Genomic DNA, 14,264 nt, shown 5'->3' on the forward strand with positions numbered 1-14,264 from the left:
AAGGTGAAGAATCACACACTGAAGGAGAAAGGCGTACACCGTCCGAAAACGTTGTCATCGTATCTGACACCTCTCCTGCGTCTTCTTCAGAGGCAGTGGAGCTTGATGTCAGACTGGAGCAATCATCTCATCCCAAGACTGTGCCTCCACCCATTATGGGCACCCTCCCTGGCAGAAAGTCAGGATGAAAGTACTACCCTGCTGACAGATGGTTCCCATTATACAGTGGAACATTAATGGGTTCACGACAGCTGTGGAGGAACTGAAACTCCTATTCGGGAGGACGACGGTTCAATCCCGTCTCCAGCCATCCTGATTTAGGTTTTCCGTGATTTCCCTAAATCGTTTCAGGCAAATGCCGGGATGGTTCCTTTGAAAGGGCACGGCCGATTTCCTTCCCAATCCTTCCCTAACCCGAGCTTGCGCTCCGTCTCTAATGACCTCGTTGTCGACGGGACGTTAAACACTAACCACCACCACCACTGAAACTCCTAGCACAGCAACGCCCCCTGTGCTTATGTTTACAGGAAACATGTTTTAAAGCCTCTGATGCCCCTGTACTACAGGGCTATACTCTATATCGCAAGGATGACCTGATGGGGGAAAAGGGCCAAAGGAGGGGTTGCCGTCTCTGTCAATAATGCGCACCACTCCTCTGCTCTCCCCATGGCTACTGGCCCGCTAGCAGTTGAAGTTGAAATTTGTGCATGTCGAGGATTACAATTTGCTCCTTTTATTTACCTGTGATGGATGCAATAGATGCTGACACACTCGCGGATCATATGGAACAACTTCCCTGACCATTACTCATCCTGGGTGGCTTCAATGCCCATCATTTCCCATGGGGCTCAGCCTCTACTTGCCCTCAGGGTTGAAGTTTGGAGTGCCTCTTGATATCTCAAGAGTTGTGCGTCCTAAACACTGGTACTCCAACTCATTTCTGTGCTGCTACTGCATCATTCTTGGCCATCAACCTATCTCTTTGCTCTCCAGCCCTCACGGACTCTGTTCACTGGGATGTCATTGCTGATCTTCATTCCAGTGACCACTTCTGAATCCATATTCACCTACTGGATGGAGCACTACACGAAGAGAAGCCACGGACATGAATTGTCAGCAGGACTAACTGGACACTTTTCAGCCAGCTAGCTGTGTTTTATCATTGCAACAGCATCCAGAAATATGTGGAACATATCACACAAGTGATCCCTCAAGCTGCTGACTTATCCATTCCAAAGTCCTCAGCTCATCTTTGACGACCTGTGCCTCGTGGACGGATGAACATATGAGTGCCGTTCAGCCATTCAGAACAGGCTTACAGATCTTCAATGATTTAAAGACCGCCTTACGGCAGAAAACCTTATAGCCTTTGGAATCGTGAGAGCAAAAGCACGGCGTGTGGTTAAGGAGAGCAAGAAAAGGGCATAGCAAGCATTCATGGACTCCCTCAACCATTCCACTTGTTCTACAAAAGTACGAGAAGCTGTCAGAAAGATTTCAGGAAAAACGCAGTCCTTCACCAGTAGCAGCAGTGCTGGCATGGGGGTGTCTCCAAATGGCACCCAGAGACATCGCTCAGATGCTAGCGGAGAATTTTGCACAAACTACTGCCAATGTCAGCCAGGATCTGGCGTTTCATCACTACCAGGCTAATGTCAAGAGGGCTAAGTTGGACTTCAGATCCAACTGTTCTGAAGCCTACAACTCTCTCTCATCTGTGTGGCAGCCCGAATCAGCACTATCTGAGACTTGCGATACTGCACCAGTTGCCATTTGCCAGCAGCATCAAAGGAAAGCCTCCACAAATGAATTAATCTTACATGGCAGTCAGCCAGCTTCCTGAACTCTTGGAGGGAGGCAGTTCTGATACTTCCCCTAAAACCAGGAAAGGACCTTATGTCTCCCAGTAGTTACAAGAGTATTGCCTTAACAAGCTGTGTAGGAAAGACCCTGAAGCGAATGGACAACTGCATCAATGGGGCTTTTGTGGTCACGTACCCATCTTCATACGTTACTTTCTGTCTCACCAGTTTTTTAGGAGCCGAGTTGGTACCTCGCTGTCAGATCGATTTGAGCAGGAGAATGGTGTCCCTCTGGGCAGTGTTTTAAGTGTTACCCTCTTTGCCATAGCCATAAACAGAATCACATCTATGGCAAGGGGTCTTGCACAGTGTTCCTTATATGTACACGTTTTTGCTTTTTTCTGTTCCTCCTCCAGTGTTGCGACAGTGAGCTGCCAGTTGCAGCTTATAGTGGGGCAGTTAAAGGAGTGGGTTGTAAAGACGGGTATTCAGTTTTCTGTGGATAAAGGCTTGTGTGTTTAATTTAATCATTCTCATTGTATTTTTAATTTTCCTGCCTTGGGGGCCACCTTTTTTGACTCCAGATTGTTGTGGTTGTCACAACTGAGAGACCTGAAAGCCAGAACCCTGAAGGCACTGAATATCTTAAACTGCCTTAGCAACCGATCTTAGGGAGTAGGCAGGGCTTGTGTCCTCCAGTTTATAGGGCTTTGTAGCTGGACTACGGTTGCACAGTGTAAGGGTCAACGAGGCCCTCTTATTTGCGGATAGACCACTCCCATACATAGCATCTGTGCTGAGACCGGGGAACTGCCATTTACCATCCGGCGGCAGCTCCTCCTGGTGCGTCAGGCATGTAAATTCCTCGCATCTCCGACTTCACCTGCACACGACTCTGTCGCTCATCTGCCTCTGGACAACATCTTTTTTCCAACCGTCCGTGTGCCACAATGCCATTTGGGATCTGTGTGCAACGTGTGCTGGAGTCCCTCGGTGTGAAGCCAGTATGGCCCCGAATCCTTGGTTTTACCTGCCTGCAGCCCTGGTTACTGGAGAGGCCCGGGTGATTTTAAATTTGGTGTGGTACAAGAGGGGTTGCACTCCTGCTTTCATTTTTAATGCAATATTTTCTGATATTTTATCTGAGCACCACAACTATGTTTTTACGGATCGATCAAAAAGGGTAGATTCTGTTGGTTGCTCTGTTGTCTTCCTGTATCATGTCCTCAAGGTTCGACTGTGTCAAACGTTTACTGCTTTTGATGCAGAATTGTCTCCGAACTTGCGGATACTGGAGCAGATGAGATGTTCTTCCAGTGCTAAATTTCTTGTCTATTCTGATTCTCTAAGTGCTTTTTACTCGTTGAAAGGTTTGTACCCAGCAGTTAAAATAGTCCAGACAATCCAGGATGCCCTCCTCCAACTACAATGACTGGGGAAGGAATGAAAGGGCAGAACTAGCAGCCAAGGAGGCATGTCTCAATCCGCAGGTATTTCAGTGTGCCATCCCCCTGCCTGCTATCACCTCACTATTGAACTCAAGAGTCTGGCTGGGAGTGTCTGACAATAAGCTCCAATTAGTAAAGCCCACAACACAGGTGTGGTGTACTTCCTTCCTGCCACATAGACGGGACGAGATCCCCCTCGCTCCTCTTTGCGTGGGCCACAGTCCTATGCGCATGGCTTCTTGCTCCGGCGAGAGGGCCCTCCAGTGTGTGGTGCGTGCGGTGTACAGATCAATGTGTGCCAAATTTTATTGAGCTGTGTTTTATTATCCAACCACCGGGCCTTGGCTGATTTCCCTCGTTCTGTTTTGGAGTGGAACAGGGAGAGAAGATGCTAGTTGTGATACGAGGTACCCTCCGCCACGCACTGTATAGTGGATTGCGGAGTATGGATGTAGATGTAGATGCTGATGGATCAGCAATCTCTTTTAAATAATAATCAAATGAAGTTTCAAAGTCTTGTGAATTATCCTACCCTTTTTACCAAGATTTTAGAGAGAAGGTTTTAATTAATTCACAGGGTGACTGGCCCATCCATATTTTATGTAAGTGGCCAGCCAGTGACAATTTCCTGTAGCGTCCTTTTAGCTCCTTTCTCGTTTTATTTATGTTTAGTCTCTTGTATAGCATCTTTAGTTTTTCCCAGCTGTCTTTGCGAGAATGACCACATTTTACTAATTTTGTTCACATTCATTTCTTTAAATGTGTAAGGGCACTGATAACCTCGGCGTTGAGTGCCTTTAAGCACCAACACAGACACACTGCTCACTTCATGAAACGCCATCTGCTTGCAAGTTCTTTTTAGATATTTCCTCGTTTGCACTATTGTTTCTTGTACCGTAACTGTAAAGACAGATTGCCAACTTACGTGTTAACTTACCCTTAAGATCTCAAAATTTATCAGGGAAAAATGCTAAAATGTGTCTGGAAATCGGGGAAATATCAGGTGAAACTTGTGGCAACCATGGCATATTTATGCTGTTTTGGGATAGCTTCTCATGTTCAGCAGATTCTGCTTCACCATGTTAAGAAAGTAGTTCATATTGTTTTATTGTTTGACAAGACACTTAATTATTCAATCCAAACTGAGTAAATGGATATTTATTTTCAATTTGGACATCCAGAGCTGAATGAAGTTGTTTATTATTAGTAAACAACTGCCATTATGGTGCACACAACTTCTGAGGACATATGAAAATATTTCAAAAGTTGTACAGAAATTAAGATTTCAAAAAGTTTGCAAATGTCAATGATAGTTGAGTCGTAAACTGGAAATTTTACAAGCTGTTAAAATTCTTGTATCTTAAATGTAGTTAGTTACTTGCAGCCTTCATTTATGCAAATGTATTCAAGAGTGGTGGGGCAGCTTCAAATTGGAATGTGGACAGTAGTCTGTACCATTTGTTCAAAGATTCACTTATGAAGTGTGAAGATTGTGTGTAATCTTCACACACCTAAACACTTAGGTTAAAATTTTGTGCGCATCAATGGTTAAACAGCGGTCCAGCTTTACAGAGAGCCTTAGAAATCTGGAATGACATGAAAAAGTACACGTCCAGTGTTGAGAGGGGGTAAGGTGACTAAACCATTTGTCATACAAAAAGCTGGAAACAATAAGCTTATCTGTGAAGCTAAACTTCTTTCTTTGCTTCACAGAACTTACTGATCCATTTTTTGTCTCACTATGCAGATTTGGCAACTTTGATGTGCAATATACTGTCAACATTAAAAGAAGAAAAATTTACACCAATCAGTTCTCCAGCAATATTAGCAGAATTCACACTTGGAAAAAGGTTCTCAGAATGACACATAATAATTTAGCATGTGATTTGTTGGGACCAATTATTATAAGAACTTATAAATTTGCAACAAACTCAAAGAGACGAGCATGTCACCTGGCCTCCAGGCATATTTGAGACACTGCGTGGGACAAGCATGGCTTGCATGTGACTGGAAATCAACAGGCCTGAGATAGGCAGGCCAGACCTTTCAAAAATATCCATGAAACAGGCTTGTGTTCCTGGCCCATTGCAAAAATCCACTTCTGTATCGCCAGTTATTTATAACATCTGACCCTATGGGAGTCGTGAATAGATATCCATGTAAGTTTTATTGTGATATTATGAAGAAACAGCATCAGAGTAAATTTTTATTTCAAAGTTGTTAGTTATTTTTCTACAAATGTGCTTAATCAAGAATTGTGGAAGATACAATTTTCACACTTTTCTGCAGAAATTACACTACCAACATTAAACATATACCTTCAGAAGTCATAAGTGAAGTGGAAGTTTCTACTTTGGTATATGTATGGATGAGAATAATGTCATGTCTGGAAAAACCCTATCAAACATCTCATGAAGTCAATATACTTCATGATTTTATTTTTTGCCATTCTGTAGTGCCACATTTATAGAAAAGGTAGTTCTTACATGGAAGGAAGAAATTAGAATTATACTTGGAAATCTCCACTGTTTTTTAGCAACTTGGAAAATTAACTGTTGCATCACAGTTAGATGAAATTTTAACCTTTAATGACTTTGATTTATTGGTGACATACTGAGATCCTTATTTCCTCTTCTTCTTCTTCTTCTTCTTCTGTTAATGCTAGAGTGGGAACTTGCAGTCATTCTTCAAAGATGTTTGCCTACGAAACACTCCTGCAAGCAAACCATCCTGGAATATTCCGTAAGTGTGTTGGACCCATACGACATAGAACTAACCAGGAAATTGAACACACACTAAGAAGGACAGCATTAATCGTTACAGGTTTGTTTTGCTTAGAAGAGCATCACTGACACCCTGAAAATCTTGAACTGGCAGACACTTGAAGATAAATGCCACATGTCCTGAGACAGTCTACCTACAAAGACCAAGTATTAAGTGAGGAATGTAGGCATGTATATACCACAGCCTCCCGCAGATTGTTCTGATGGGGACCATTAAGACTATTTGCATAAAGACAAGATTAGACTAATTATAGAGCACATAGATGTAGTTGAACAGTCTTTCATTCTTCACTCCATCTTGAAAAAGGGAAACACCCTAAAATGTTTGCAGTGGGGACATACCCTCTACCATGTACTTCAGTTCTTTGTAGAGTAGAGAGTGAATGTTTGTATTACAGATTAACATATTAATAGAACGTACAGTGTAATATAGACATGTGATCCCACATACCCTTCTGTCCCCCTTCCCCCCACTCACTCCAACCTGCACGAGTGCCCCCCCCTCCCCCCCCCCCCCACACACACACACCTCAGTTGCGTTCCTATAATTGCTGTTCCTTGCCCATTCCCCAATCTGTAACTACTGATCACATTGTGTCCCCATCCTGCCACTCACCTCTGTTCCAATTTACGGACACATTTGAATATGGAAGTGTGCTTGAAACAGCATATTCACACGGTTCGCAGTAATCACAGTCCACAAGTAAAACAAATAAACACAAAAAAAACATTGGGCCGAAGGCAAACGGGTGAATCACAGTAAAATTTCTCTGAAGACAACTTAAGTAAAATTTTACAAAAATGAAGTTCAAAAAGTGCAGATGCAGCAAAAGAAAATGGTGGTTTCTGAAAGCTGAAAATTCATGAATGTTGAAAGAATAACAAAGTTTTCGATGATGAAAGAATAACCTGTTGACTTCATAACTGGCAATGAAAAAGCTAATTAAACTGACACCAAATTCATAAAGAAAAACTGTTTTTAATCTGTAACTAGCAAAATATAGCAACGTATCTACTATATTTACAGAATGACCCTTGATGATGCTTTACAAGTAAAATCAAAACACATATTTTGTAAAACATGTAAATTGCAGAATGCTTAAGACTAAAAAAAATTTTTGACACTTAACTGTCATTCTATGTTGCCAATATTGGGGAGCTACAGAATGAAAATAAACGATTCTATTTTATGCATCCCAATCATTTTATATTTTAAATTTTTAAATATTATTTTAATTTTATGCTTCTTTAAGGAATATTTTCTTTCAATGAAGTCTTTAGGGGATTTCATAAAATTGAATATGTTTGCAGTGGACAAAAATTTATCTTCTAGGCACATACTGGACAAATGAAAAGTATGGGCATTTTCTGACATGAAGTTTCAAAACTAGAGGTCAATAAAAAGCAAACCTTAAAAGTGCTGTTGTGGTGAAATGATTTAGTAATTAAAGACGAATTTTTGTTGCATATAGTTTTCATAGTAGGTCATTCATTATCATTCTTCACTTGTTTCGCTTCCACTACAAATATATTCGAGGTGCCTTGCTCATGAGCTCTTGTACTCAGGCCACGAGTTGCTTGTTACATTGCCCCCCCCCCCCTCCCCCCAAGCAATAACAAAGCCCACAAATAGCAAGTGGGTTTTATGTGCAAGCTTATCACCTTGAATAACACTGAAGGTGTCAGTTTGTGATGAAGGCAGAGACAATGGATCTCAGCACAGCACAATTAGTGTGGATCTCAGCACAGCAGAATTAGTCCATCTGACTCGGACCAAATGCTAGTGTGGTCGGTGTCTATTTACCCAGATGGTACAGCTGTAGACTTTACACTCGAGGAATTTGCACTTCCTTGCCCTGAACCCCAGGTTAAACACTGATTACAAACAACTATGATTCATGATTATTTTGTCAAAGATTATACTTGCAAAGACTGAAGTCTTGCCTTCTTACACAGATCAACACCACATACTTTTTTGTGGCCAACACCAAGAGCAAAAATAAAATACAGGGTGTATCAAAAAGAATAGTAAAAATGGTGTTGGTATAACAGAAATTTTCTGTTTTGCGCAGTGAGGGTCAGTAATAACTGTGCAGCATGACTTTCGTACTAGGTATAGTGTGGATTCTCCTACAGCACAGAGCATTACATAATAACAGGAACAATATTGAGAAACAGGTTGTTTGTGTAAAGGCAAATCGCTGGGCCGTCCCAGTGTGTCTGGCACAGACACAGAACACATCTGCCATAGTTTCACAAGGAGTCCACAGAAATCCGCTCGCTGTGTAGCTTGACAGCTCAACATGCTCCCGATGTGTCTGGTGTGTATTGTGTCAACGTTTACACATGAAACCATACAGAATTCAGCTACTGCAAGCTCTTTGTAAAGGTTACAAACAACAACATGTGGAGTTCTTTAATTTTGTTCTTGGCAAGATTGAGGAGGACAGTTTTTGTCCACACTTAGTGTTTAGTGATGAGGCAACATTCCATTTAAATTTAAAAGTGAACTGTCATAAGGTTAGAATATTGGGTACAGAACAACCACATGATGTTGTACAACATGAGGAGGACTCTCCAAAATTTATATGTTTCGTGCAGTTTCATGGGAAAAAGTGCATGGTCCATTTTTCTTTGCCGAGAACACTTGTTACAGGAAGCGCGTACCTCAGTATGCTTGAGAATTTTCTGTTCCCACAGTTGGAGACTGACTTGAACAACTTCATTTATCAACAGGATGGGGCATCGCCACATTGGCATCTGGAAGTGTGGGAATTTTAAAATCAAATGATTGCTGAGCAATGGATTGGTTACACTGGACCAAATGATTCAGCTTCACATTACACCAGACCTAAATGTAAGTGATTATTCTTGTGGGGGTTTACAAAAGACTCGGTTTATGTGCCTCTGTTACCAACAACAATGAATGAAGTGAGACATCACATAACAGCAGCTGTGGAAGCTGTAACTCAAGACATGCTCATTGCAGTGTGGGAAAATACAGCATTGACATATGCCGTGCATGTCAAGGAGGGCATATTGAACACCATTGAAAAGGTGTGAAAAAAGAAACACTTTTAGAGTTTCCCATTCATCACAAAACCAAATTCATTATATATGTTTATTAGTTTGAGAAATATAGACATCCCAAATTAGATGATTCTTTTTGATACACCTTGTACAAATGGTTAACGTGTCAGGTTATTAGCATATCTAATTGACATCACAACACATGGGAGTCCGCCTCTGTCTCCCCTCCTCCTTACCACACACAAAAATTATATTTAGTGACCACTGACTTATATCAATTTCTTTTGTAACTTGTAGATGGTGGGTCTCCGCATTTGTCCTCTGCCTGAACAACAAGAAGTGGCCACAACCTGCCATTCACCTTGCATCCTTATCAGGTACCACAGCAGAGCTCACTAGTAGAACCATTAACAGCCAAGATGCCCCATGTGGCACACCTGTTGCTCTGCTGTCACTACACCCAACAGCAGCTGCCTGGAGCTGGTTGACTGACCAGCAGCACTTTCAGTTCTGTGGCAAGCTGCTCCTGCATTGCCACGCACACTGAACACACTTCATATCCACCGTACTGCTAAAATACAGACAACAAGAATCCTTGCTTTCCTTCTGACAAACTCTGTTAACAGAAGTTAAATGCACTGATCACTACTACAGTACAGTAAGGTGCACACACACAAATTGATACCTGAATAAGAGTCGCCCAAGTACTATTTTTCCATTTTTGAGCAATGCATCACTTTTTGTAGCTAATGCAAATATCTGTAAGAGGAAACAAACAATGGCCTGGGTTATGTATGTCCCCATCATATTGTGTATTTTTAGGAAGTAACATCTCCTTGTTTCGTAATATAATGGGCATTGTCTATGTGGTATTGAACATAGCACACTGTCATTTAAAGTTTCAGCTTTATGATGATTCTGGAGACGATAAAAGTAGTCCAAAACACAGTAATACATAACTTACTTGGATATTCCAAGTTTTAAGTTAAAATTTAATAATGGAAAGGTTATTTCAGCATAACTGCTTTATTCAGTATTCATTCATTCATGGTATTCCATAATTGCCATGGAGGAAGAGAACCTTCAAGAATGTGTAATGTGTCAAATTATACATTAACATGTGACCAAGCCGGCATAGAAGCTTAAACTATGTACTGCATTAACAATGGAGAATAGCTATACTGCTTAATGCTGTTTGTTCTTGTCATCTAAATTTAATGAAATAAATTAGTAAGAAAGCTGCTATATTGAAAAAAAGTTGCTGCCTCCTTAGTCTCGGTACATAGCTGCTGTGTACCTGATATTCATAAATTAATATATACTTGATTGATTGTTCAAAGAAAATATTTGCCTACACTTGTAAATATTGAGTCGTATTCGTGGTACATTACTACCTGTCTTACAGCTTTGTAACAAACCCCATTGCTTGCTGTGCAGTTAACAGAAATTTTCAGTCCCTGAAACTAGGTATTCCAGATAATTTGTAGAAAACGCGGCTAATTAGGTATGTTTTTGTTGGTTAAATATCTTACTGCCAGCGTATGAAACTTCAGTCTTGAACCCTGTATTGTTCAGAACAACTGATTCTTATTATATGCGGCAGAAATGATTAAATGTAAATGAAGGTAGGTAGTTTCATGCTCTGTGGATCATTCGCACAATAAATCATAATGGGGTGGAACAATTTGTTTTATATTCACGTAACAAATTATTTGTAAATATATCTAAAGGCTGATCATTTACAATGTCACTTTTTATTATTTTTATATTTGTAGTTATTTATTTTTTAAAGACTATAGATATGTAAGAGTAATTCCTACCCACCATCTTTTACACACAAAAATAGAAATTCTTCTACATAGTAGAAGTTGCCAAAGATAAACTTTTTCAGTTTATTTTCAAATTTTACATTACTATCTGTCAGACACATTATATCACTGAGTAAGTGATCAAAGATTTTGGTTGCAGCATTGTGCACCTCTTTTTGTGCTACAGACAACCTTAATGTGGCATAATGAATATCATTCTTTCTTCTGGTAGTGTGTATTGGGAAGTGAGTGTAAGGATTCCAAGAATTTTAAAAAGGACCTGAAAGATGTGCCTTACTTAATATTCTTAATGCTCATGTCTGCTGAATAAACACTGTATTTACATTAGATGCACTGCCCAGAAGGTAATTACATCAGATAACAGGAAGTGGAAATATGTGAAGTAAGAAGACAAGCTGAACTTTGCTTCTTGATCAGTTTTTCCATGTGCTGACTTCATTTTAACTTGTTATCCAGATGAACCCCGAAATTGACACTGTGCTTCATTCAGTGTATGAACACTAATGTCTTACTTCTGGTGCTAGGAAATCATAATTACTTGTTTGAAACTGCATAATATTAGTCTTTGTGAAATTAAGGTTTATGCTGTTAGGTCAAAAAGTGGTCCAAAATTATTATTTGAGCCATGTCTGTTAAGATTGAGTTTGGACCCCAGAACAGTATGCTGGTGTCGTCAGCAAGAACTACAGTTTTTGAACTGCTCTTCAGTCACTGAACGCTCATTGGTGTTATTTAGAAATGAGTGGGTGCAGTAGTGATCCCTGTGGCACCTCACATGTTACATTCCTCAGAGTGAGGTTAGTTTCATGTCAGAAACAGTGTCACAGTGTGTTAGTGAAAGCATCTGCTTTCTAATATGGAAGGTAAGATTTAATCCATGCAAGAGGGATGTTGTTACTGCCATGACACTTTAGTTTCCCAAGTGGCTTTTTCTAACCTGCACAATCAAAGGCTTTGCCAGTGTCAGAGAATATGCCAACAGACTAATTTTTGTATTTACCCCTGGTAGCACTTCACTTTTAAGTCTTCTACTCCTTTTTCTGTGGAAAACCATCCTTGAAAACAGTACTGAGAGGCAGTTAACACAGGATGGAGATTCTCCTGGAAAACCTGGGATATTTAGGGAATTAAAATTTACCTGGAAAAATTAGGGAAATCTCAGGGAATTCCATAAAATCTCAGGATATTCTGTGTTTTTTAATGTAGCATTGGAATTATTGAGCTTTGTAAATCACAAAATTTAAAATACTTGATATTTCTAAGTGTATTAAATATATGTATATTGTTCCATATAAATTACACTAATTAACAAATTAAATTTTTTTTCTGCATCTGGTTTCTAAATGGGTGGATTTGCCTAATTTTGGGGTGCTGAATACACTGGTAAAATCAGTTTTTCTCTATGACATCACATTTCTTAGATAAACAGCAGAATTAAAAATGGTAATAGAGAAAATTGACACAATTAAGTCAAAAAAATACAAATTCAGAACATTGAAATCAATACCATTTTGTATGTATACATGGGCATGATGCCAATAAAAGGTCTAAATTAGTTCAGAAGACATTTTCACCTTTAATCATCTTTTTTTTTTAACATATGACAATGAAGCTCTTCTGTTGTTTGTCGTTTCGTCACTCTCCCTAATAAGACCCCATCATTGAAGGGTTCTAGTGGCCTTGGTAATGGGGTTCCATGGTAAGAATGTCATGGTGAAAGCGTTCACCATGCTCATTGTTTACGGCTCCCCAATTTTCCTGAAAGAAATAAAGGTGAGAATGTGAAAAGTGAATTTTAAGCGACACCCCATGTTCTTATAGTTGTCAAACAGATCATTCACAATGGTAACATAGTTTTTGTCTTTTCTGTTACCCAAGAAGCGCTTCACAATTGTATTAAAAGACGGCCAAGCAGCTAATTGGATATCTGTGAGTTTGGTATCAAAGGTTGGATCTTTCAGCAATTTTCTTATTTGTGGTTCAACAAATATACCCTCTTTCAGCTTTGCCTCACTTAATTTGGGACACTTTTCTTTTAAGTGATTGAAGGCCTCACCTTCTTTGTCCAGAGCTTTTACAAAGTTCCTGATAAAGCCTAGCTTGAAATGAAGGGGAGGCAAAATTATTTTATCAGGCTCAACCAATGGGGTATTGTTCACATTTGCAATTCCTTGACTGTATCGTGTTTCTTGGTGTCCTAAAGGCACAAAAAAACAGCAGTATTTCGTGAATCCAGCCTGTAAACCTGTAAAGATTGCAACAACTTTTAAATCGCAGCAAAGCTGCCATTCATGATCCTTACGTTTGATTGCCTCTAGCAACAAAGCCATGGTTACATAAGTTTGTTTCATGTCTACTGCGTAAGCCAGAAGTACCAATGCTTATGAATTGTCGTTACGCAGTAGTACTGCTTTCAAGCTGATTTTACTGGAGTCAATAAATAGTCGCCACTTCTGTGGATTATGTGGTACACTCAGCTGCACCATCAGACCATTGACATCTCTAAATACACACGTTGAATTCTGCATATCGAAATATTGAGCGAAGGAAGCACCTATTGATCTGAAACAGGAAATTTTTGTCACTGGAGCTAGAAGGTTCTGTTGTTGCAGTCTCGACCCCAAGTGTTCAGCTTGCTGTTTCAAAAGTTTTAGATCACGAACCAAATCGTCCATTTCCTTTTGATTAAAGAGCTGAGCTGAAGTGTCATGATATTTAGGGCAGTACTCTTCCATATGTTCATTGCTTTCTGATTCACTTGACATGGTTTGTGGTTCCATAGCTTTTAAGTTACAAACAGGAACAGGCAACCCCTCATTAAGGGGCACAGGCAGATGCACTGTAGGTACATTTGGATCGGTCTAATGCGCTGCTTACTGAGTGGGAAGGCGTGCCGGTCCACGGCACAAATCCTCCCGGCGGTCCGGTGTGCAGGTCAACCTGTGGATGGTTTTTTAAGGCGGTTTTCCATCTACCTCAGCAAATGTGTTCTGGTTCCCCGTATAATTACTCTATCACTTAAAAATTGGGAGTTACACTCGTCTGGTATGAGATGTTCCCTGGGGGGGAGTCCATTGGGGGCCAAACTGCATGATAACCCTGGGTTCAGTGTGGGGCAGCGGTGCGGTGGGTGGACTGCTGTGGCCTGTTGTGATGTTGTGAACCACTGAGGGCTACTACGGGTCGAAGCCTCTCCGTCGTTTCTAGGTCCCGGTTTAAATAAACAATACACAACAGTCTGAATAATGGTCATTTGGCTCACACCACACAACGGAACCGATTGGCATGGCTTGGTGTTTTCCTTTCAACCACTCGGTTAAGGTTGTAGTACAGGTTATGCAGGCAGTGTGAGGTGCAAAATGTTTATCTTGC

General features: G+C 40.4%; 1 protein-coding gene across 2 annotated transcripts in view; it reads left to right on the top strand.

Annotated features, from left to right (window-relative positions):
* The window catches only part of LOC126203909 (RISC-loading complex subunit tarbp2-like), a 96,374-nt gene that overhangs the window by 28,024 nt on the left and 54,086 nt on the right, over positions 1-14,264 (top strand). Inside the window, exon 2 of one of the 2 annotated variants that reach the window (XM_049938298.1) lies at positions 9,361-9,440. The exons of the other annotated variant lie outside the window; for it this stretch is intronic. The gene's annotated coding sequence lies outside the window, so the exon portion shown is untranslated. The remainder of the gene's footprint in view (positions 1-9,360; positions 9,441-14,264) is intronic. 2 annotated transcript variants of the gene reach the window in all.

This window comes from Schistocerca nitens, chromosome 9 (assembly GCF_023898315.1).
Source record: "Schistocerca nitens isolate TAMUIC-IGC-003100 chromosome 9, iqSchNite1.1, whole genome shotgun sequence".
NCBI classification, from domain to species: Eukaryota; Metazoa; Arthropoda; class Insecta; order Orthoptera; family Acrididae; genus Schistocerca; species Schistocerca nitens.